The sequence below is a fragment of the Motacilla alba genome, chromosome 4 (assembly GCF_015832195.1).
Source record: "Motacilla alba alba isolate MOTALB_02 chromosome 4, Motacilla_alba_V1.0_pri, whole genome shotgun sequence".
NCBI lineage: Eukaryota > Metazoa > Chordata > Aves > Passeriformes > Motacillidae > Motacilla > Motacilla alba.
Window position 1 is genome coordinate 31,214,378 of NC_052019.1, and position 25,777 is coordinate 31,240,154.

A 25,777-nucleotide genomic window follows, 5' to 3' on the forward strand; every position below is an offset into this window, starting at 1 on the left:
ACGTTGTATGATGTTACACTGTGAAATGGCTGAATGTCACTTCTGCACCAGAAGGATCAGGTATTGAATGTAATACATCAATTATGTGGTTGTGTCTGGAGTGCACAGCCTCCATCAGATGTGACCTTGGAACAGTATTTCTGCTCCAGTGAGGCTGTCTGCACAAAAATAGAAATAAAAATTGTCAATTTCTACCTGTTTGTAAACTAGAATCGTGCAAATGTATATTTTGTTGTTGTGTCCTACTGCTCTGATACTAGTCCTTTCTCATGTCATTATTTCCTATTGGATTAAGCATGTTAGTGTTGCTAGTCTGAATTTCCTTTCTTTACTGTTGTATGTAGCATGTAGCTTCCTATATGAGAGAAGACTGTGCCATAGATGCTCTGTGTTCATTTTTATTCAAATAGTCTTATGTCTTTCCATGAAAGTGTTTTGACAAAAGCTGACCTTTTTGAAATGATGAAGCTTCTTAACATTTAAAAGCTAAAAGAAAAACTAGAAAGACTTTCAAAGGCACTGATGTAATGGAAAAGTTCATGTATGGGATGGAAAAGAGAGAGAAGTAAGTACTTAAAAGGGCAGCTTGTATCTTTGAGTAAAGGCATGCTAGATGACAACATTTTCGATCTACTCCTGCTTTCAGTGTTTTTGAAGCATGTAATATATTTTTCTGTTCAGATGTATTGTTCTGTAACAGTGATACATCATAGGTAATGCTGCTGTGAAGTAGGAAATTCCAAAGGCAGACCTGTTTCTTCTGTTATTTCTAACTTCTTTCCCTAAATAGATTGATTTTTTTAGGTCTTTCTCTACTGAATGCAGATAGTGTTCTGACTCATCCACCCTTAAAAACCTCACCAACCACCATCAGGGGGTTGAATAGCACAGATGTGGTTCTGTGTTCTTAAGTAACCTGAGTAACATAGTGCACTTTTAAAGAGGTGATACTGAAGGTCCTGAGTCTCAAAGAATAGTGGGAAAAACACACTAAAAGGAAAAGCAAACATTCTTCCTCTCAATCATTACTATGATCAAACTATACACCAAACTTTTTCATTAGTCTTTTCATAAAACAGCTGTTAAATAATTCTGAGAGATAGAATAATGAAAGCTTTACTTCTTTTAAGGGTACTCATCTTGTATTTTATGTACAAGTATAAAAGCAGCATATAGCTGAATTGTTTGATGGGTACCTAAAGCTATCCTCAGTTTAGCAGCAGTGGCTTATCAACTAAATTTGTCCACAAGCATAGCAGGTTTATTGTTTTGCTTCTTCAGGAGCCAAAAGAATATGCAGGAATGCATGATGAAACCAAATGGAAATGGAATCAGTAACTGTAGTTCTCACAGCTGAAAATCAGATTTACTGAAGTTTATGAAAATAGTAACATGCATTGATTTCTAAGGGTTACATTTGGTTGTAGGATCATGAGTTATGCTAATCAGAAATCAGCAGTTGTGACTGAAGGTCAAAACAGGTGAAAGGGTCTTTGTGTTTTTTCAAACAGTTTAAGAGCAACATGTCTCGTTCCTTAAGGTATTGTTGTTTTTATGGGGTTTTTTTTGTTTTTTTTGTTTGTTTTTTGGTTTTTTTTTTTTTGGGGGGGGGTGGTTGTTTTTTGGTTGGGTGGTTTATTTTTTTTCTTTTCTGAACAGCACAGCACCAATAGGTGAAATCCCAGTTCAGGCAGGCAACAAGGCTGAAAGGTGACTGCCTAAGAGGCTTAGGTTGGATGGTGTAGTCTGTGATTAGAAGGGGTAGGGACTATGTCAGGAGCAGGACAGCCACAGAGTGTTCTTGCCAGCATGATGCCATGTTGTCTGAGGACTCCTAATTAACCATAGTCTGACTATAAAACTTCATCACCACAGTGTACCTTGAGTGCTACAGTGTTTAATAAAGCCACATATCTCTCACTGGGATTAACTTGCTGAAACTAATAATTTCTCAGAGTTTAGTTTTAGCAAATGGTGGGGTGGGCGAGGCTATCCAAGATTCAGTTATCTGGATCAACTGATGTCTGAAAAATGCATGAACTAGAAATGACATGTTACAACAGAGGGTCTCTGTGCATCCTAACAGTGTTTTCACTATTTTAAGTGACTAGAAGTGAAAAGTAGTGATTCAGGCAATAGAACAAAGCATGGGTTAGATAAATTGGGTGCTTTGACTGTTGTTTTTCTTTTAATATTAATTTTTAGAAATTAGACACAACTGTTAAAGAAAAATATCTTCATTTTTAAAACATAAATAAATATGTATAAACATTTATAAAAACAAAAATGTAATCTGACGCGTTGGCATCAAGCAGGTGCAAAATGACATTTGTAAGGTATTAAATGCTTGTTTCTCTCTCATTTTTGTGTTCATTTGAGAACTTCAGATTCTCTTATCTGTCGATAATGAGAGCTTTTCTAGTACGTTGGACTGTGATAAATAAGGAAGAATAAATAATTGGTATGAGGCAATTGTTGATTGGTGAGAATTACAAAAATTTGTATTTCATGAAAGTTATTTAGTAAATCTGTAGCACAGGATATTTTGTTCTCTCCAATAAAGCAACCATCATGGACCTTCATAAGGAGTGGGTTAATGGATTAGATGACCCAAGTTTGTTGGTATTTCAACTGCTGTTTGCAAACATCATATGTGTTTTGAATTTCAGAATGTGTTATGTTTCAGCTTTTGAGACAGTCCTGAATTTTAGGGATTGGCCTAGGTGAAGTATCCAAGAAATAATTCCCTTTTGAACATACAGGTCAAACTACTGACTTTTGTGTATTTTGTGCTTTGTGCCTGTTAAAATCTTACATGGTTATTATCTGATTTAGGCATCAACCTTGTATTTTCTTTCTTCCCACCAACAGTAAAGATTTTAAAGAAAACCAAGCAGTAGCAACCCAAAGGGATGCCAGTGCAGAACACTGGTTATGTTTCATTTAATTCATATATTGATCAGGTACGTCACACTGCTCCTTCTAGCCAGTTACACAGTTACACATTTTAATAAGCAAATCCTGACAGAAGACAGCAGTTGCCAGCACAAATTTAATTTAATTTAGTTTCTAGTGAATTTCTAATGAACAGGGAACTCTAAGCAGTGGCGTTCTTCAGATAATCAAATTCATGGTAATTGCAGTTTTTCTTTTGGAGAAATCTGTATTTGTTAGGAATCTGAAGGAAATAATTATTTCAGTGTGACTGATGCAATCAAATGGTTTACTTTGAATAAGTAAAATATGAAGGAGGCTAATCAAATGAAGTGCTACTGTATGAGAGCAAAACGAAAGGGTGACAAGTTTGACAGTAGAATAAAGACCAAACCAAGGGCTTTGTTTTGACATACATGCAGATAATCAGGCAAATTCAAGTCTTTTGAGAGATCTTTTCTATAAGGGTCACTTTACAGATATAGATCATGTAATCTGAGCCTTGCAGATTATCGTTCTACTTCTAAACAAGTACGAGAGAGGTTTTTAATTCCTTATTTGAAGGTAGAGAGAGGTTTTTAATTCCTTATATATTCCTTTTTATTCTTTATTCCTTAGCTGTAGATTTACACATTCACATGTTTTTGCCATTGGCATTTGATTCACAGATGACTGATTTATTGAGCAAAGGCCAAATTCAGGACACACTTTTAACTGTCAGGACTGCAAACTCTACAAAATTTGTTTGAAAGCCAGCACCTGTTGTAATTAAAATATACAAAGCAGTAGAAGAATCCCTTCCAGCTTGAGGAAATACTTATCTTACGAGCAAAGCAATAATTATTGCAGAGATGGTATGCTAAATTAATTCAGGTGTGAATTTGTTTTTGTTGTATTTAGTGTAATTATCTTAAACATAAATCTCTAAAATCAGTCACTGCTTAGATAAAAAACACAGATGAAAATAAACATGTCAGTAAGAGCTACAGAAAGTACAGCAGGGTCAAGTTCTCTTTTCAGTAGGTGCTGAACATGAAAGATGGAACAATGCAAAGGTAAACTGAAAAGCAGGTTTATTAACAGATGGCTTTGACCTCTGCTTGACTACAACACCAGTGGTTTCTTGATTTCCTGTAGCAAAAATGAAAATATAAAGGGTGTCTGAGGAAGAAGAAAATAGTAGCTTTGTAGATGAACTTGGGAAGTGTTCTTATGATAAAAGATTACTGCTACTTTTGAGTGGATGAAATGTATCTGGGGAAATTTGAGCAGATACTGTGAAGAGACTTCTGGGCGTTGCAAGAGGAGACAGGAAGAGAATTACAAAAGTGCTTGAAAGGGAAAAGATAGATATAATTGCTGCAGTGACAAGACAGCAAGCCATCTATATGTGCCCTCTGTTCTGGGGCAGGGACAGCCACAGTGGCTTCAAAGAAAAAAAAAATTAGACTGATCTCATGGGGCGCATCTTGCATAGATCAGAACGTGTTACTTAAAACTGTGGGTTCAGGTACTGTAGTTAAATTGTGTCTTGACAAGAGGCCTAAACAATAGTATTCCTCATGGGGGGACCACAACAAAATTAGAAATCAGATTTCAAAAGTGCTGTGGACAAATCAGTCCTCTCAGGAAAAGCTACAACACACTCAGAGTGAAGGGGAAACAAGTGTGAAGAAACATGAGCCCGTTCCTTGAGGAGTTCACGTACTTGAGCATTCAAGGGTTTTTTTGTTTTTATTTAAATAAAAAAAAACCAGCCAAAAAGTCATGTTTGCATTCTAGTCAAATTTCCAGCCTACACACAGTGTGCCAGGGCAAGCTATGGATTTCATTTTTTTAATTGATTTTTAGTCTTCATCTGCACACATAGTAACTACACTTGAAATTTTCAGATTTGAAAACAAATTTATCTCCTTCTGTGTTTTTTTCTTTATGTTGTATTTTATTCTTGGGAGACCCAAACAGATGAGTCTTGTCCCTTCACAAGCACTTTCGATGAAACATTAGAAGTTTACATTTTCAGTGTGATTACCCCTTGTGGAAATGGGATTCTCTCTAGCTGTCCTGCACCAGCAATGGAATAATGCAGTTTTGAGGGTGAGATCAGGTGGTAAGGAGCTCTAATTTCTGTCCCTTGGTTTTGTACCAAATTGTTTTAACTGGGACAAATTCTGTTAGAATGTTCATGGGATAATTAATGTGTTTTGCTTTATACACAAGTGTATTAGGGCTGCAGATAGATGTCTTTATGGGAAATGTCCATTTCTCAGGGTATTATTTCGTTTTAAAATGATGAGCTGAGCTGGAGCTTGGAGGTGGCTTGAGTTCAAACATGAGTTGAAAGAATAATTATATTGCAAGCTTTCTTGTGTGTAGTCCTGTTAAATCGATATAATTCTACTGTCATCTTCAGTATTGTATATATTGCAGTTAAACTTCTATGGACTTTATCTTCCAGTATGTTTAGGAACATCTTCTCTTTATAGTCATTAAAACTGTGGGGCTTTTTTCTGAACTAATTGCAGATAATGCTGTGAAAATTTCACATTCAATACCTAAAATTGTCAAAACAAGCTAATAATATATGTAATTTAAATCTTTGTAAAAGAAACCACTTCTTTTGAATTCTGGACTTATTTTCTCTAGTGATGACATGTGGATAGTTTTTACTAAGCACTTTCTTAAAGAGCTAAAAGGATTTTTAGCTTTGATTTGCCCTGAAGCAGATAATTTTTTAATGAATTTTTTTAGGGATAGGTTTGGAACTCTGCTCTGAGGCCTCTACCCTTTTTAATGGGTACAATAAACAATTGTAGCATTTTTACCCTTATGTTTGCAAAAATGTGACATCTAACTTGTTTCTCATAATCCTAAATTAGTATCTTACAGCGTTAAGTGCTGAAATGGTGATTCAAGTTTGGCCTTGTAAGAATCCTGTCTGAATAATATTTTTAAAAGCAAGGGCATGACTTCAAGGCAGTTGTTCTTCTGTGACTTACTTTAAACCTGGGTGTTTTCTTTACCAAGACATATTCTAAACAAGGAACTTAGAATTCATGTCAAGGTTTGTTAGAAGAGAGCAGAGAGGAATTTAGCAAAATGACACTTACAAATGATGTTATTATAGACATTGGTATTTTTGAAAGCTGTTATTGATGTTTTCTCTCTTTGAATGCAATGGTGGGAATCCTCCCTGAATTAAAAGTAGCTACAATAAATCTGTGTGCTGTTAAAATACCGTTGAAAAGGCCTTACCATCCAGCTTTTTGCTATTGTAGCTTTAGGTTCAGCCCAAAGTGCCTGTAAATTTCTTTTGAAGAATACTAGAAAGATTTATCTAAAAGATGAAAAAAAGTGTTGCACTTGGGTTTATTTGTGTCCTTTGATTTTCTGATTGTCATTACTTACATCAGCATATAAGTCTTAACTATAATTAATAAGATCTGGGCTGAAAAGGTTGGCACTATCTTGAATGAATCTGCTAACCTTATTTACAGTGTATTTATTACTGGAAATAGCTTAATGTATTTATAGACACAAATTTTACCATATTTTAGAGATGTTCTGTTAGATAAATAGACCTGCTTCTTAAAACTTGATTAATATCAGAAGTTATGTTCAAATTGTGCTGTGCATTTCAGCTTGGAATCCTGCAAATGCTAACCAGCTTTTCAGCCTGAGGTCAGTGCAATTGTGATATTTTTCCACCTCAAACTTTCTGTGCTGTCCATATCAGACACACCTGTGAGTTTGAAATGTTGCCATCAAAACCAGGCTAAGCGGTCACTAGCTTCATGAGGAGGAGGAATCAGGAAATAGAGATGTTTTTGTGTTGTCATTTCAAAGGCAGCAATGTTTCAGTGCTGCATCATCAAAAGATTTTGTGTGTTTAGGTGTGTTTGTGTCTTTAGGTGTGGATCACATAAAAGTTAGCATAGAGGTGTGATTTTTTTAATATATTTCAATGCTATTTCTTTTTTTGAAAGCACTATTATAATTATTTGAACTGCTCAACTTCAGGACAGTTTAAACTTTGATCTTAACTCACATGTTTCTAGTTCATGCCCCCCATCCATCATAAGCTGATTTTGTTATAAATAACCAAAAGCTGTACAAACACTATGTAAAACTATTAGTGATTTCCCCACTCTGTTGTTGCCCTCTGGTTTCAAACTCCAGTCTTCAGATAACTGTCAATCACATGTAATTTTTTTTTCATGCCGCTGATCAGAATTTAAAGGCTGACAAAAAACATCATCAAGTGCTTTTCTGATGTTCTCCTTATGAGCAATTTGTTTAATTGCTGCAGGAATCAAATGTGCCTGAGCTTAAATTTAAAGTCAATGGGTTCAAAGCAGAAGGCAGGGCAAAGAGAACACCAGCAGTTTAATGTGGTTTTGGACACTAAATTTGTAATAATTAAACTTCTGCTAAGATATGTCTGCTGTCTACTTTTGATGTGCTATATACAAGGCTGTAATTTGACAACTTTTTTATCTCTGCCCACTCTTTTGGGAAGTAAGATGATTAGCTATTCTGTTTAAATTTTGTGGAGAAAATTTACATTTCAACTTCTCAATTTTGTTTTTCTATTTAGGTTAAGTTTTCAAGCCACTTTAGAAGCAGTGGATACCACAAGTCACTGACTTCATCCTTCAGGTTTTTTAAGTGCAAATATGCACAACTCTGTTGCTGCTTGTAGTGATCATTGTCTGAGGGTTAAAATTGAAATTTTCTGTTTTGAACAGTCATTTCATCAAGCTGGTGAACAGTTAACAGCCTTGAGGGGAAAGAAGGGCCTTTCGAGCTGTTATTACTAATAGCAGAGGAATTTGAAGAACAGAGGATGTTAAAGTTCTGAGGAAGTAAACAGTTTCTAGGAAGGGAAATCCACCTTTCCATGTGTTTATTTTTCAAAGAGAGGAAACTACCTAAGAGGTGTAAAACTTTGTGCATACAAAATAGGACATCTACTTCAGATTATGTTACCTTTGACTCCCAGTTCTCACGTATCTTCAGAACCCCTCTCCCAACCTTCTTTTTGTGCAACTTCAGCCACCTTAGATTTATGGTATGACACAGGTGCTCCTTCCTCTACCCAATGTGCAAAAAATGTACAGTTGTATTGTTCTATCTTTCAGTTTGTTGCTGTTTAAGAATATTTTTAAGGATTTTTTCTCTCCACCTTTCTGAGTGGCACTGGCCTTTGTCATATGAATTGGGGTCTCTTTAATGGCCTAATTTTCCTAAGGAGTATATGCATCTCTTAAAATGCGTACTCATACTGGCTACTAAAAACAGAGATAGCGAAGAAGTCATATTTTAGAGTTGTCTCTGTAGACTGTCTTCCTTGTGGAAGAATTTTTCCATTCAGGGAGAAAGTTTGCAGTGGAAAATATGGCTGCAGTTTTGAATTCTTTATTACTGATGTTCACTGATCAGCAGTGGAAGCGTACTGATGGAGAAGAATTAGGAAATTCCTAAAAAACCTTAAAGTAATGTCACCCATGGTGACTGTGCTCTTCTTGTCTCTGTTATTTCCCACTTAAATGAGGGTCAAATTCTGCTAGCTGAAAAATTAGTTCTGACCTACAGATAATTCCACACAGAGCTATTAACTGGCAGCACAACTGTAGCATCCTGCATTGCCTTAAGTACAGCAAATATCAAATTGTCTTTCCTGAGCTAAGAAAAGCACAAATATAGTTCAAACAAATGTTTCAAACTAATAGCCTATTCTGCAATTAATATTCCTGTAAAGAACACAAACAGCAAAGAAAAACTGTGAAAGAGCTCTCATTTTCACTTAGCTGAAGCAATACATGATAGATGACTGCATTATCATGTGCCTCTGTTAACAAGAAGACAAAACAAACACAAGCTCAGTGCTGATTTCCTGAGCCATTCTCCACTGGCAGGTGTCGTGCTTTAACTTTGCCTTTGGGAGCTGTAAAACTTCCTGGAAACCTTTGCTGGAGTTCCTTTCCCTCCAAGCTGCTCTATGAGGACTTGTCAAATCTTGGGGAAAGTTATGATCTTCAGGAACAAAGAGATTTGAACAGGAAGGGGTCAGTTTTCTGTTTTAGGCGTTCCCTGTTGAGTGCTACATCGTACTGCAGAAAGGAAGTTTTTTGTAGGGAGCAGGAGCAGGCTTGGTAGGCTCAGGAATTTGGTAGCACCTTTCCTTGCTGGTAAGCAACATGAAGGTGGACAAAGGTGGAGGCAGTGTAGCTGCAAGTAGGTTCAGTCTGCTGGTGTCATGTACCTGAGCTCTTCAAATAGCTACCTTCTTTGCAGCCTGAAGGAATAATAATTGTCAAATTATGTGAAACTGTGTGCAGCAAATAGTTTGCCAATGCAATTGTGTCTTGGTGAGCTTTGTCTGACTTCAGCTGTTTCTATTATGTCAATATTTTATGCTGCCATTAGAGGTAGGAAACATAAACACAAGTGTTGTGTTGCTGAAAACCAGATATTGCCTTTGAAATCAGACTAATGGGGGAAAAAAGATAGAGATATCAGAAAAATACTAAACTCTGGTAGTATCACTTTGTATTCTAAAATGCTGAAGAATTATCTCATTAGGTTGTGTTTTCAGTTGGTGGATCATAGCAGTAAAATGAATAGACTGACTAAAGGAACACTGATGGAAGGATGGTTCTCTACCCTGTTGTTTGACTTGTAGTGAGAGGTTTTGTACTCGTCTGAGGTGACAAGTGCTCAACCTAGGGTACAGTGCCTGAAAGCTTCTGCTGCAGCAGCTCAGCTGTTTCCTACTTTCTATGCTATGAGTAGCAGAAAACATTAAAATTACTTAATTGGTAAAGCTAAGGACTGTTTTTCATATAGATCCCTTGTTTTTTTCATTACTAGCCTGGCAGCTTAGCAAATTGGCAGAAAACCATTGTGTTAATTATTGAGAAGCCTAAATTCCTTTGTGGATTTAGCCATGGTAATTGGAATAGAAGCTCAGTACAGAGTGCGGAGGTGTAAAGCTGGCCTGGCCATAATCTGGTGGTTTAAGAAAAAGCAGAATGGTGTTAGGCCTTGTGTGCTCTGTAACATAAGTCTTTGTGAAGCGGAAGGAAGGATTTGGGACTTGTTACTTCTGTGGATTTCTTTTTCCTTACATGGACCAGCAGCTTGAGAGTGCCAGCTGCACACAGGATCATGGCACCAGAGCCTGCTGATGGCAATTCTCCCTTGAGAAGTGAGCACAGCTTTATCCATAGATAGCTCTGGGAAGGTGTGAATGTTTCAGAGTATATTGCTCAGGTGTAAATATTTCAGAGTCACTGAAGGCGGTTGCTCAAACTTTCCTTTCTCCTAGGTAAGTTTTTTTTTCTTAAGCTATGAGAGAGAGTCCAGTTCTTGTTTGGTGAGCCACATGAAGTATGTGATTACTTTGTGAAAGAGGGCCAGTGTCCTCAAAAGACCAGACAATAGCATGACGCTTGGTGTTGTGTCACGGAAGTGGAAGATGTGGCTATAAATCCTTCTGGAAGTTTAATCCAGGTTTTCCATATCCGTGGCAGGTGTTCTAATGTCCATCAGTACAGTGTTTTTAAAAATAATGTGGTGGCGTAAAGTCATCTTCCATGGTTTTGATAGAGAGTGGAAAAAACCTGAGAACATCTTTTGGATATTTGTGCTTCAGGTTTAAGATTGATAAAACACAAGGTTGCACAGGACAGCTGTCACCAAAGTAATTTCATTAAGGTAAGGCATTGCTTGCTTGGTTCAGGAGGAGACTTTTAGCTAACTGTTAAAAGACATACAAATGCTTAGAAATTTGGGTATATATATAGAAAATGGGTATTTTAGAAATTGCCTCTTTTCATTTGGGCTCAAAAGACCCTGTTACCTGCATTGATAAATCACAGATTGAGAGTCCTAGCTTGTTTACATTTCTGAGATTTAGGCTTTTAGGAAAACCCCACTCTGTAATGCCCTCAGCACCCTCCCAAAAAACAACCACAGTCTTACAGAAGAGTTAAGCACAGTCTAGCAGAAAACAGACCTGAAGGTACAAATAACTTTGTACCAAGTTCTTGAAACAATGGCCCAGCAATGTATATTAAGAGTGAGATTAACAATAAGCTTCTGTTCCCTGTTTCCTGAAAAGGCTTTCTCATATTTATTTTCCTGTTCATTTTTAACTGTTTGCTCTTGGAACAGAGGAAGTTCATTTTCCTAGCAAAATAGGCAGGCATATTGTCCTGTTGGTCCAATTTCAGAATGATAGCTGCAGTGGCTTTAGTCATTTTTCACATCATTGTGAGAGCAGATACATGGTTTGCACCCAGATATATGGAACTTGCTAAAGTATTGGAATTGGTTCTAACAGATCACTAAAAACCTGTAAATATTTAGATAATATGTTTTCAATAGTTGGAAGGGTTTAAATGCCTGTGATTTCACTTCAAAGTTGAGAGTATCCTTTCATTTTAATGTAGTTATTTGGTGTTGATTTAAAGGTATAATAATAATTTCTAGTGGATTTTATGTGATATAATGGTGTTATTAAACATATTAAAAATATAACATAGCTGCTTATTATAACTGTAAAATGTCTTACAAAAAATGGCTAGGGGTTTCAGTCTAACATAAATCTAAAGTCAAAAATTAGAACTCATTGTGGCTAAAGACATTTTGTGTCTTAAAGAGAATGCAGGTCTGCTGTTCTGCAGAACAACAGCAGAGTCAACTCTTCATCAAACAGATGCCATTTTGCAGACCAGTTCATGTTAATAACATGAGTGTGATTCTTTGTACTTGCTGTCTTGGTCCATGTCTTTCAAATGCATGAGTTATCTGCAGAACACTTCTATGACAAATTCAGAAGGCTGCTTTGATGCTTGTTTGAGTATAGGCATCCCTGGCCCTAAGTTCAGTTAACTCATGTTCATGCGTTTTCTCTTACATCACATTATACAGGATTAACCACAAATAATGTTGTATATGACCTATGTGTAGCAAGGTGTTCCTCCTGTCCAGGAGCATGGCCACCCTTCTTCATAGCTCCATTACTTTGCAGCAGTGGGAGCTACTGAAAACACATATGACTTTAAAAAAAAAAGTCTTACTTGTAAGATCCTTCAAGTTCCTATATGTCTAAAACACTTTTGAGGCTAGGTGAAGTCCAGGACAAAGTATGTGATCCATAGCTTTCCTTCTGTAGATTTTTTTTCCTGCACTCTAAAAAATCTTATTTCAGAGATGGAGATGATCAGTTCTATGAAATGAACACTCTCAAGGGAGACTTCTGAAGACAGAGTACGTCCATTTTGCTTCTGTTCTCTAATATTAAATTCATTTAATGTTACCTGTCGTAGTTCAGATGAAATTCACATTTTATTTGGAAATAAAAGAACAAGTGAAAGAAATCATATCCATACTCCTCATTTCTTCCTGAGGCAGGTAACGTACAATTCATTTAGACATACTATCATATTACTCAAAGGTATTGTACTACTCTTAAAATATATTAATAGAATCATGTATAGAATAATACAAGGAAAAGGAGTCATACACCTGGCTGTGCAGTGTTCACCTGCATATCTTAAAATGTACAGGGACACTTCTGTCCCTGTAGGATTATTCTCCTTCAGCCCTTCCATATGAAGCTTCAGTACTCAACTGTGTTTGAAAGGCTAGGCTTAGAAAAATCAAGTATGTGAATCTGTGTAGTGAAGCAGGTATCCAAATTTTGTCTTTCAGTATTTTGAACAGCCTTCTGGATCTCTTACCTATCAAGATTCTTTCCTCTGGTTTATTAAATTCTCTGTAATGTCTGTCCTATAGTGTCTGGCCATGGAGCTCCTAGAGACTTGCACCAAGTACCTACATCAGCAGTGTGAACTGTACACTTCTTGGCCATGTTTGAGTTCTTTAGTACTAAAAACTGATTAAATCACACTGGAGTGGGTCACTAAAGAAATTATATTCTTAATTTTAGTATTGCTAATCGCCATAAAATGAAAGTGATTATTGTAAGTCTCTTAAAAGCATAAAGTGACAGTCTTGGTAGTGACATATTTGTAGTAATGACATAAAATAGGCACATTTGTCTGTTTTACTAATCAACATACATGTACATCTTTGAGACCTAGATGATGTATATGATATTTCTGACATCTTATCTTTCCTGTGGATAGAGATTATCTGATTTGTATGCAGTAGCTAAAGCACCTTAGTATATATTGAAACAATGCTTATGTCATGTTTAATAAATGCTATAAATACTAATTGGTAAACTGTCTTTTATTTACACAAATACAGTTGCAGAGGGTGTGTGAAGAAACAAGGTACCAGGATAGGTTAAGTGCTGATGGTGACTCAGCTAATGGTAAATCTGTCTTCTGAGAAAATGTCTCTGAAAAGAAATGCTGAGCTGCAAAGTCTTGTGTATTAAATTATGTCAGTAGTAAATTGATACTGCTAATAATGACTTTGACACATACTTCTAGTTTTGTGCTTGTGTAGTATTAGTATTCAGCATGTGGATATTTATTGATTTAGCTTGTAACCACCAGATGAAAGCATTATGGATGGCAAGGTAATGTAGAATCTGACACTAGTGGTCTGGTAGATACAGGTCTTGTATTTATTTACAAACTATACTGCATGTTCCACTTGACCATTACAGCTCTCAAGCTGGCTACAACTCACACATTATCTGAAATTTAAGCTATTGGAGTCCTTGAATATCTTTGTTCATGAATCTCAAATCTAAACTGAGCTGTTAATCTTTGCTGGACTAGTTTTGTGGTAAAATGATGGTCTTAAACTAGACATCAGGAATGAAGTAGCAATAATGATTAACTTAACAGGTTGCTATTTAGAGTTCGTGGATTTTGTTGTAGCTTCTTTTAACTGCTGTAACACTAATAATAGCTGAGATCAAATGGAAAGGATGCTTTTGAGCTAACACAGGAAGAATTTCTGCTATATTTTTACATTTAGCAGCTTTTTCATTATTAAGTGTTCTGCAGCTAATGATTTTTCTGCAAGTCTTCAGGAGAAAATGTGCTTTTAATGTTTGTTTCTTACAATGAGCATTGCTTTACTCATTTAACAGTTTAATAAAGAGCTTGTGTCTGGCATCCTGTTTCATGTGTCCATATAACATCCAAACAGCTATTGTTCATTAATAAATCAGAAATTAGGGCGTTCTAAAATGTTATCAAATGATTGTGCTGAAGTAGACGTGACTGGAAATGTAGCAGATTCTGAAACATTTTGCAATCTTACCACACCAGCCTGTTTTAGGTTTTGAGCTGTGAGAGTAACAGTAAGTCTCATAACTTTTCCTTGAAAAAAAGTAACAAAATTTTTCAGTGGCAGTACCTAACAGTGTGATGATGTTTGAGAACTTTTTCTGAGGAAGCAAAACCAAGAATTGCTGAGATATATAGAGGGAGATTATAGAGACGGATATGATGGAAGCTTTCTCCTCTACCAGAAGAGGCTGCAAAAAATTAAACAGTGATAATTTTTCACTGACTCAGTTTATGTGTGTTTTCTTAAACTTCAAAGTAATTAGCTTTTATGTACCTGTGAAGATGTTCAGGTCTTTTCTTAGAGTCGTTAATTTGTATTTATACTTTCTGTTTCCCAGTATTTTTACATTATGAGAGGGTAAGTTGGTTGGTTGGCAACAGGACAGAGGAGGACAGGAAGATATTTATCATGTCAGTGAATGGCCCTAGTCAAAAAAAATGGAATTCCAGCAGCTTCAGGTCACTAGGCTTCCAGAATAGTACTGTTGCTGAAACTGGAAACTTGAGATGCAGACTAGAAACAAACTATTGGCTTCAGTCTTGGTATACTGATTTGTCCTGTCCTTGGATGTGTATGCCAGTCAGATATTGGACTTTAATGCAAATAGATTTCATCTGAGATGGGAGTAATTCTTGTGTGGAGAAGGCAAAACATCTTCAGAGAGAACCAAACTCAAAAGGTGTTCTTCACATTGAAAAAAAATCCATGGTGGTTCATTGTCTGAGCTAAAAGTTATAATCTTCAAGGTCCCTGATCTCCTTTTAACAGTAGTTTGGTTTGGTTTTTTTCATCAACACTGGTTGTTTCCCGCTCCTTCTGTTTCTTTAAATAAAAAATTGGACAATGAACAAAGTTTTTTTGCTATGGATTTCCTGATTTTTTTTAGCTTGGGTTGGGAGGCTGCTTGTGCTGTATTACATTTTCATTTCGATAGTACGCAAGCCCATTACTGCTGAAAATAGCTCAAATGTTCTTAAGGAAAAAAAAAAGCCGTCAGCTTAGACTCTCACTCTTATTCTTTTGCAGACTCTTGCATGTGAGTTAAATTAATTTCTTGAGAGAAACCTTCATAAAGGGCTAAATAAACAAGGTCTACATACAGAGAAATTTGTTTCTTCTGCTGCATTTGAGACACAGCTCAACTCCTCTGTCTGGTAAGTCCCACTTTTCTTAAGGATTTGTCTTTCTTCCCGCCCTTGTGACTTGCATTTCTGAGTTTCTAATTATTGCTCAGAGAAAACCAGCTTTGGCTTCCCGGTAGTACTGGTGCATTCTGTATATGAAGTACAAAGATCAAGGTCCAAAGGCATTTCTGTGCTGCTTTTACAAACTTCAGAATGGTATCTAAGATTCTGTATGCTGCTTTGGTGTACATGGGGTTTAATCATTTATCTAGTGCTTTGTTCTAATTTTGCTGTAATGAAGGCATTAAATGTTTTGAAGCAAAAATGGTGATTGTTCTGTCTTGGATTTACCTGTTTGAATGTTCTGCATTTATTAAAGTAATGTAAGAATGTATATTGCAAAGTATATTCAGTGTCAAGTCAGAGGTTAAAAATAAACTTTCCCAACATTCATTCATATCTCACTGATTTTTGGTTTCACCTCTTCTAGATAAAATAGGTTGACATTATTAAATACAATGCTTTATTTTTCTTGGTGATGTACCTATTTCATGGGACAGTCAGCATACTTATCAGTAGTCTTTAATTGATCATATAATTCTGTAACAGTTCTGTTAAAGGTATTTATGTCTTAAAGTTTCCTTGGGTTTTGATTGTACAGCTTGAAATATTTTTTCCTTTGATTATGAAGTATTAACTGAGTTTGACCCAAACAAAAGCAAGTTTCTCCTCTCCCTTCTATTTTTATTCTTTATTGCAATAAAATGAAGAAAGTTGTGGAAGAGCAGAAAATGTTTTGCTCTGTGCTGAGGTTTTTCTAAGCAGTTGGCTGGCATTAGATGGCACCCTATATATACCCACTTACGCTGCAGTGCTTTGGCTTACCATAATTACTGTGTACTTACATACTGCGTGCCCTGGTTCTGCACAGCTCATTTTGCAGGCTTTGCTATAGCCCTGACATCAGTTTATTTCAAAAAATATGTTGAAAACTCAATTTCATATTTAAAATAAGTGTTATATTTATGTAAAGCAATAGTTATATTTTCATAGGGAAAACAACCCAAACAAAACAGATCAACATTCTTACACAGAAGCTGTTTGAAGGATTTCCAATTAATTTAAGTTTTAGTAAGAAGCTTTCCATCTTATTTTTGGATAAAAAGAGAAAAACTGAAATGGATGTCTAGACTTCATTAAAAATATCTTACTTGTCTTACATTGATAGTTTTCATGTAAAAGGAGTTTGTCACCTGAGAATTACTTCTCAAAAAGCTGAAGCTTCCGAAGGAACTTAAGACACCTCAGAGGCCATGCTGCAGTTACTCTCTGAGCAATTTAGAAATATATGATCCCTAACATGTCCAAAGACATAGCTGGAGGAGAAATTACACATAAATAGGCTGGATAAAAGACAAAAAATATATACCAATTATTTTCAATTCAAAACACTGCTTGAACTGTTCAAAGTAAGGACCAGTGATGCTCTATTAATGGTAATTTCTTAATTGGTGTAAGTTTGAATTTACCATATATTTTGCAATTTTGAGTGAATAACAGGGCTGACTTAGAGGAACTTGTATCTGGCACACTAACACAACCCAAACTTTAGCTGAGTGAACTTGGCACAAAATTCAACATAAAAGAGAAAATCTCAGGAGAACAATGGAATTCCTTTCCTTGAATAAGTGTACCTCAGCATTCATGGGGAACAAATGGTAACATTTTGTGCAAGTTTCTGCTTTTGACAATGTGTCTTTGTTCACTTCCCAAAAGGGATGTCAAATACACTGAAAAAAAAAATCCAACAACTTTCTTATTTGAATTTTTTATTTTACTTAATTTTATGGTCTCAAGGAACCCATTAAATCTGGGATGGCCTAACACCATTGTTTATAACTTCTTGTGTATGTAGAAAAAAGGCTCAGTTAGAACAGTTTGGTTACGTAACTGTGTTCCCTCCTTAGTGTCTTTGTGAGCTCAAATAGAAGGGTAGGAGGCAGGTGTATCTATCAGCCTTTTATGATGGAATTATTTCATCAAAGTATCTCAGAAAATGTTTTCTTTTTGCCAACATAAGTATTATCCAAACAAAATATGAAATTACTGAACTGCTACCTTGAGAAACGAAGGATCATGATAACTTAGATTTCTTGTTAAAAGCTTTGTGCTGAGAAACACCTTAGCTTAATGTGGTGTTTAGTCATGATGTTACTTCCACAGTGTGGTCTTCTGTTCATTTGCTGGTGACAGTGGAGTTTTATGGGAACTGTTCTGTATGGGATTCTCATCTATGATCTAAGCATATCAGCAGATCATAGTAATATGGTGAAACTGCATGGATTTAATATGCAGTAATGCTGGAGACGAAAAAGGGGTTTTGAAAACTTGAAATCGAGACGTGGTGATAAGAGTAAATGAATCTGAGTAAAAGGCCATCATGCAGCCATCTCTTCCTCACATTAACTGCAGATTGGGGATGTACAAAATGGAGATGCTAAGAACATTCATATGTGACACCTATGAGTTGTCTGCACTGGACTACCTGGCCATGCGGTATTTTCAGATAGCAATATGTAGCTCTGGAAAAAGTTTGTGATGTGATTCTGTAGGTATCCAACTGCTTTAGAGGGTTGCAATTTTTATAGCATCCTGGTTATCTCGTGTCTGCAGTAGTGCAAAATTGCAATGCCTCTTTGTTGGCTTTGGAGCTTTGGCTGTGCTTAACCTTTCGATTGATCCAAATGAAACAGGAGCTGGCAGGATTCCCAGCTTCTCACAGTAGCCTCTGGTCATCATCATTAATCTGTGGTTTTGAGGGAAGAGAGTAAAATTAATCTCTTTATTAATATTTAAGTACAGCAGTCAGCATCTTTTGTCAGAATTAATAATTTTAACTCTAATGTCTAAGCTTTTGGTTGCCTAATATTTTTAAGAAAACCACTGTATTTTAGATAAACATTTTCCAAGTTCTGCAACTTCAAAAGTATTCATTTTCCATCTTAAACAAAAAAAAAAAGTAATAGTTGCAAGTGAAGAGCAGGTACTTTTGCATATGAAGCAATGAATAATTTTCACTTCTGCCCCAAGCCTTGAGTTTCCTTTGATTCTAATTTGTGTATAAGTTTAAAAAGTACTGATTTGGGAATAAAGTTGCATGATTACATGGCAGAGAATTCACCATTTTAGCCATAGAACCACAGAATGGGTAAGGTTGGAAGGAAGCACAGTGATGTCATCTGGTGCAAAATCCCTCCACTTGCATGCTTGTACTTTATTGAGAAAAGCATGCTTTTAAGCACTTTCTCTTCCTATGTAATCTAATAAGTATGCTTTAATCTGTTTTCAAGGTGGCTCACATAAGGCATCATCTGTTTATACTTGTACGACTGCATTTGTCTCCATAATATTAGTGTCTCAAGAATTGGTATGTTTCCTTAGTGATTTATGTCCCTAAATGTTTAATGCTGTTGGAGTGTTTGATGCTGTGTCATCTTTAGTGCTGGATATGACTTGGGCACCTAGGCTCCTTCCACACTTGAGACTGCTAATGACTTTTTCCCAGAAAGGTTCCCTGTAACAGTCATTTGGTATAAATGCATGTAGAAAGGAACTGTCCTGGTGCAAAGGAGACTTTTAGCATATGCATCCTCACTAATCTGTGCAAAAAAAAAAAAAAAAAAAACAAAAAAAAAAAAACAAAAAAAAAAAAACCCCAAAAAACCAAAAAAAAACCAAAACAAAACAAAAAAAACAAGTGACAAAAGCAGTCGCAGCTCCAGCCTTTTGAAGCTGAAAGTCCAAGCACCAAGTAGCCTTTTGAAGCTGAAAGTCCAAGCACCAAGTTCCCGTGTGAGGAGCCTCTTGACTTTGAAACTGCTCCTTGAGGCACCTGCATAGGATTCACTTACTTGTGTGATTTATCTTGTGATTTATCTAGTGAGCTAAGGCATGAGGTGCAGCTGAGTGCAGCAGAGCTGTATGTGTGACCCTGAATCTCAGTGAGGCCTCTGGACCTTCTGGAAAGCAGTGGATTTCTTCTCTGAAGTCAAAAGAGGTTGAAATAAGATCAACAGAGATAAACAGTTTATATATCTAATGATGTCCTAGTGTCTTGTTTAATTCTGGGGGGGAAGGAAGCAGAGGAGGTACAAACGGGAAGGTAAGCTGTGTTGCTCATGTAAAGGGACAGTTGATTTGGAGAACGAGTTGTTTGTCTTTATAAGATTTAGTCTTTCAGAACAGTCAAGTTCTGACCAGTGGATGGAATTTTTCAAGAGTTTTCATAGCCTTCAATATACAGAATTAGCTAGCTAATCTTCCCACAGCAATGGTTAGTCAAATGAAGGCACTTGGAACTTGCTGTTAGAGGTCTGTTGGATCTCCAAATGTGTAAAATCATCTTTTGGTTCCTACTTCCCTTCTGAGTCCTGCACAGAGCTTTCCAGTGCTGAAAAAGGGAAGCTGATGGCTGATTTTAGGAATGTTACAGCTCAGGCCCAAAGTAATAGTTTAAAAGTGAGAATAAAACTCATGTAAGACTTGGTTGAAAGCAAGGATGTGAAATGAGTGTGCATTAAACAAGAAATTTAGATGTTACAGCTTAAAGTCTGGGGACATTCTAATGTACTGAAAGATTCTGTTTTTTCCTGTGACAGAAACAGTGTTTAAAAATGATCTTAAACTTCCGTTAGCAGAATTAAGCTAGTGTTTAAAGTTTTTGAAAAATCTTCCTTAAAGTGTGTCTGAACTTCATCTGCAGGTAGGTTCCTAGAAGCCTACCTGTAATACAACAGCTGGATGTTAAAAGCTGTATCACCACTTCATAGTGATACCTCAGTAATATGTTCACACAAAACATTTTGCAGTAATGACTTTCCATTAAAGGAAGGATTCTTTATTAAAATTGAGCAGATCTCAGTTTAATCTACTGTTTGAACTGGAATGCAGTTTTGACTTGAAAGCCAAATTTCTGAAAAGTGCTGTTATCAAATACCCTTTTTAAAAACAAATCTAAGACCAACCAAATGAACAAAACCCCCACAAACCCCAAAGCTTTGGAATTAAAAGGCTGAAAAGCATAACTAGGCAAACATCTGAATTCCTAAAAGGCATAAAGATGTATTGCAAATGGGCTGTCTGAATTATTTTGAACTTTAAGTCCTCTGTAGTTTGCATATGCTGGTGCAAAGGTTGCTATACACTGACCTCTCCACCCCTGTCTGGATTTCCCTCTTTTATGTAAATAGATAAGCATAAATCCACTGATTTGGAAATAATTGCACAGTTTCTTGCTTTGTAGCAGCTGACTGCATGGTGATTTTCTAGCAAAACACTTAAATGACAGGCGGCAGGTCAGCATGGTGTTGATCTGTCTTCCTGGGATCTAGGAAGTCACATCCAAAGGACTTAGAGTGCTTAGATTTTTGTAGTGAGATGTGCCAAGTGTTGGTTGTAAAACCAAATGATTCATCAAGAAAAGTTACATTTTTTTAGATAGGTATTAAAATACATTTATTAATAATGAGGAATGGGTGGAAAAGCTGAAATCAACAGAGTGCTGACTTCTAATCAGAATTTGAACAAAACCATTCATCCTACTTCAGATTGAAAATACCATTATATGACATAGGTAAGGAGCATGCTTTTGTAAATTTTCAGATCTCTATATTCTTTGGGGACAGGTAGAATGAAAAGTAATGGTGTGACAGTAATGCTCTGATATTTGCAGTCTGTTCTACTCTTAGCAGTAATATTTAAGTGCTTGACCAGAATGTTTGTTTAGAGTTGGAGAGCTGTTTCGAGCTGATATCTGGGCTCCTTTGAGGAAGTCGTTTACAAGCCAGCAAACACAACAGAGCAAGTTTGAAAGACCTTTGAGTCAGCTGGTTGAACTACTTATTACAAAATGTTTTTTCATTGAGATTACTAACTTGTCTGTCAATTATCTGACAAACCAGAGTGGCCTGGACAAAGGTTGTTCATATTCTTAAGGCTTTAAAAGATTTGCGTATGTGTCTGAGCCTTTTGAACTGTCACAAACAGCTCTGCACTTGCAGAATACTTGACTATTCACTGCTACAAGCTCTGTCTACCTATCTGTGCTAAAACTCCCTGCCAAGATTGCTAGTGTAACCATGCAAATCACTGTCCTGCTGTGGGCAAGTGAAATAAAGAAAGCAAATTCAAAGTTCAGCATAAGACCACTGAGTTAGGACAATGGTAGTTGGTTTGGCCCTTCAGATACAGCTGTGCTACTGACATGAGCTGTGACATGTCAAGCCTTAGGCTTTCAGTCACTTCTTTGACAGCTACTTCATTTTATGTTGTTATTGGAAAGTATTATTGCCTTTCACACTGGCATCAGTAAATGTCACTGTGACTATTTTCTGTGCAGCATCCGCATGTTGTATTCACACATGGTTTTCAGTCACAGCAGTTTGGTCTATGTGAAGTCAGTGAAATGCTTTAGTCCATTTGACACAGGCAACTCTCTGCTGGCAAAGCAGTGTGTTCTGAGATGAGACCTTGTGTGTTCCAGTCTGGCCTGGCTTCTACTGTGTCTGGAATGAGCAAAACATGGACCCTGCTCTATCTCTCTGTCACTACAAGGTCAGCCCAAGATATATTTAATTGATGCTAGGATGGCTTTGGTTTTGCACTTCATTCCAAACATTTTTTGTGGGATAAATACTGGTTGGTTTACTTTTTTTTTTTTTTCTAGGCAATATATGAGGCATAATTACATTTCAGATTCAAGTACATATTTGCAAGAAACGTGTTTGACTAATTCTGACTAGGTAAAACTTCACACTAGATTAGCACTCAATTGGAAGATGCTCAGTTAGCACTAGAGTATAGAGAATTAAGCTGATGTGTCATACTTCAAAATCTGTGGTACAAAAGACCTCCTTTTGAATCAGATGTCTTTGGGCTTTTTTAAATAGGCTTATTTCTGACCATTATGACCTGCTTGAGAATTATCTGCTTTCTGAATTATATCATCGACTTAGCTATGGATATGAATTGATGGGAAAAGAATAACAAGCTATAACAACAACAAAAATTTTTTTCCTCTGAAGCAGACTTACCTTAACACTTAATTCAGTGTTAAGACTTAATCTGTTAAAGTGTTATCTTAAAACTTAATTCTCTGCTTATCAAATTTTTTTTCTTTTTGGAATAATTCTGCCTTGATGGCTGTGATAAATACAAAACTGATTTTTTTTTTTGTTTTTCTTGCTTTCTAATAGATTTCAGAACTTGACGACCTTTGCTGAAAATAACTTGACTAGCTGGAGCCATAACAAGGCACAACTTTGTGAGTGCACGTGGTAAAGGCTCAGCTGTTTGGATGATATTTATCATTCCACAGTTAGGCTAGCTAAAAAAATAGAGGAAATAGAAAAATCTGTCATGAGGGTGAAATATAAAACTAAAAAAAACTTTCATAAATGTTTTTTGTAACTAATTATGAACTTGAGCAATATTTTCACTATTAAAATATTCCTACTCAAATGTATGTTGTGTTTTGTCATCTATATTGGAGATGCATATTGCAACTTTTGTACTTTGTCAGTGTTCATGCTGAGGGGCTGTGATAGGTCAAACTAGATCTATAGAATTTCCAGTCTAGAGGTAAGTCAGAGTGTCCTGACTTTAGTGATGACTTTGTCATATTCTCTCAGCACTATTGCTGAATGTTCAGGTACAATTTCAGTCTTTGGATTGTAAGTACATTGCTTATTGCAATTCAGCTGCCAGTGAGGACATAGTTATTGTTTGTGCCTGCCTACTAAGATTCCAGTAAAACCATTTTCTTGGAACCAAGAAAAATACACTGCTTTAATAAAGAATTTTACCAGAAATGTTACTGCTAGCTTTTTTTAAATGTGGTAGACCAAGGTCATGCTACAGTCAAACATTCTGTTCATTAATTGCCAGGATACAATTTCAGTGCTTGAAAGGGTGGAGAAATTCTAAAGCTTCATTAAGACCTTTGGTACAGTCATCTGTTTTTCTCTGCTGATGTTTTTTCCCTGTGAGCTTGAAAGCTTCAGAATGGCTTTCCAGAGCTGTGTCTTGGAGAACCCTGGGACACTACCAGCTGCTCTGCAAAGGTGAGGGAAGGGCAGCTCCTTCAGAGGCAGCTGCTGCTGTGCCTCAGGATACAGGTGTATCCTCACACATAACCTTGTAGCAATACCAGTAGTCGTTCCTATAAATCCATCAGTATGTGTAAAAGGTAAAGTTTGTTATGTGCGAGGAAAGCCTAATTGAAGGAAAGGAAGGAAGCAGGAAGTTGTCTCAATTTTTTTAATGTTGCAAATAGTTCAGTGATTGTCAAATGGGCATTTAACTCTATATGAACACAAGTCCTGAGCCAGCTTCAGTCTTGACTGGATTAACATTTCCAAAAGGAAGGGGATTTCAGCCTTGTGGTAGACAAGGTATTGAATCTGAAGGAATTTTTCATATGCTTCAGGGATGCTTGAATAGAGATGCTGTTGCAAATTAGATTTTGGTAAATTCTTGCAGGTGCAACATTCCCATTTTTTGCCTAGCCCTCTATTACAATTCTTTTTTTTTCAACAGTATTCCCTTTCACCTTGACAGATCCTTAATACTGGGAACTAAAGTAGTCCTTGTGAGGAATTAGTTCTGTTTAGACCAGGCAGTGTACGTCAACTCATTCCACCAACACTGCAACTAAATTTCAAATTACCTTTTAAATTGGATCCTATTTGGTAACTTACTATATTTCCTGTGACTGTATTTTAGAGATTGAGAGTAGCTTTCATGCAGCAATGACACATTTAAAGTCAATACTAATGGTGGAAAAGATTTTTAAAAGTTGCTACTCTTTTGGGCTTTGTTCTTGTGATACAAAGCATAGTGTTTGTTACCAATGGACAGACCATTCTTTGGAAATGGCATTTTCTTCTGAGAATGAGTAATTTATTTTGCCTCTATTTCTAATGCCAGAATTTATTTAAATACCATCATTCACCTTTGTGGCCATTCCTTCTCCTTTTACTGTTACACAGTAGTAGGAATATTATTGATGTCAGTGTCTAGAGCAATGTAAAGTTTATATAGCTAAGAGCAAAATCTTTTTACTGTTTGTTTGAAGCTACAAGTTGCAGAGCATTATAGTATAAAAAAATTAGAATATTCTGGCAGGAGATGGTATAAGTAGAAATACTAAGACAAACTGTCTTTCAGAATTATTCAGTGCCAGATCACTGTGTAATGCAACTAATGTGGTCAATCAGTTGTCATTCCTTAGCTTCCTTAGTGTGCTGGCTCTTTGGAATGATGAAGCCCTTCTGGCCTAGACAGTGGTACTAGTTTTGCAACTGATACCAGGTCTCAGATAAGCTTGTCTGACTAGTTGCTTGTTTTCAGTGGTACAGTTAAGGACATTAGGCAGTGAACTGTTAGTCTGAACCACCTTCCATTTGAAGTCCGTGTGAACTGCAGCCCAACTTTGCTCACATTTTCAAAATAATGTTTAAATCAATATAAATTACCTAACTGAAAATGTATATGGAAAAACAGGCATTGGTTTTTGGTCCTAGTTGCAGGATTAATTCTTATTTATCCCATGTCACGTGATCAGTATACCTTACACAGGGAAAGCAGAAATGACAGGGAAAGGAGATGCAACTTTCATGGTGAAGGCAGGATCCCAGATGGGGCTGAACCACCTTTAGAACTGTGTAACTTGTCTTTGGTAGCCTTTGTAGGAAATGGAGAAAAATAACTGGTTTGTACACAACCTTCAAATGTAATATACCCTAGCATTTCCAGATCAGTAGTCTTACCTTTGAATCTAACATTGAGTAGACATGAGTGTTTATTTTAAGATTCCTCTGAGATGTAGAGTTTTACAGAATCTGCTTTCTGGGTAATAAAAATCAGATTCCAATAGTATTTTTAAATAAGTCATACCATTAACTTTTAGAGCAGAAGATAAGGGTGATATTAACAAATGATAACTCTAGCCTTCTTGGGCCATTCCCTGTGACTGCTTTAATGTGTGACAGATCAGTGTTGTCAAAAGGCCAGACAGGTTCCGATATTTCCATGTCATTGCCTTCTGAAAAAAGCTTTGTTGGTCTCCTTCAATAGACAGGGATGAAATATGGGGAAATAAGTTGTCATCACTAAAAGTTAGCCTGAGTTACTTTACCTTCATACCACTGCATGGCCCACACACACCATTTTTTTTTCTCTGTCTCAGTACAAGCAGCCACGAGGTACAGGATTACAAAGTCAATAAAAGCACATTGAAGTAGAGAAATCTCTTAAATAAACTATGTCTTCCCATACTCTTGAAGTGCCCTGGTTTTAATTCTCTAATTGTAAATTAAGAGTTATTAAAGTAATTTTGTTTAATATGAAGTGCGTTTTTTGAGCTGCTCAGGTGGACT

The 25,777-nt window shown here is 36.4% G+C and overlaps 1 protein-coding gene across 41 annotated transcripts in view; it reads left to right on the plus strand.

The window, feature by feature from the left end:
- Positions 1-25,777, plus strand: part of SORBS2 (sorbin and SH3 domain containing 2) — a 194,812-nt gene that overhangs the window by 51,310 nt on the left and 117,725 nt on the right. For 39 of the 41 annotated variants that reach the window (XM_038134776.1, XM_038134779.1, XM_038134774.1 and 36 more), the window contains exon 2: positions 15,244-15,371. The gene's annotated coding sequence lies outside the window, so the exon portion shown is untranslated. Of the gene's footprint in view, positions 1-8; positions 10,265-15,243; positions 15,372-25,777 lie in introns of those variants that run through there. The other 2 variants (XM_038134777.1, XM_038134810.1) reach the window with 2 other exon arrangements.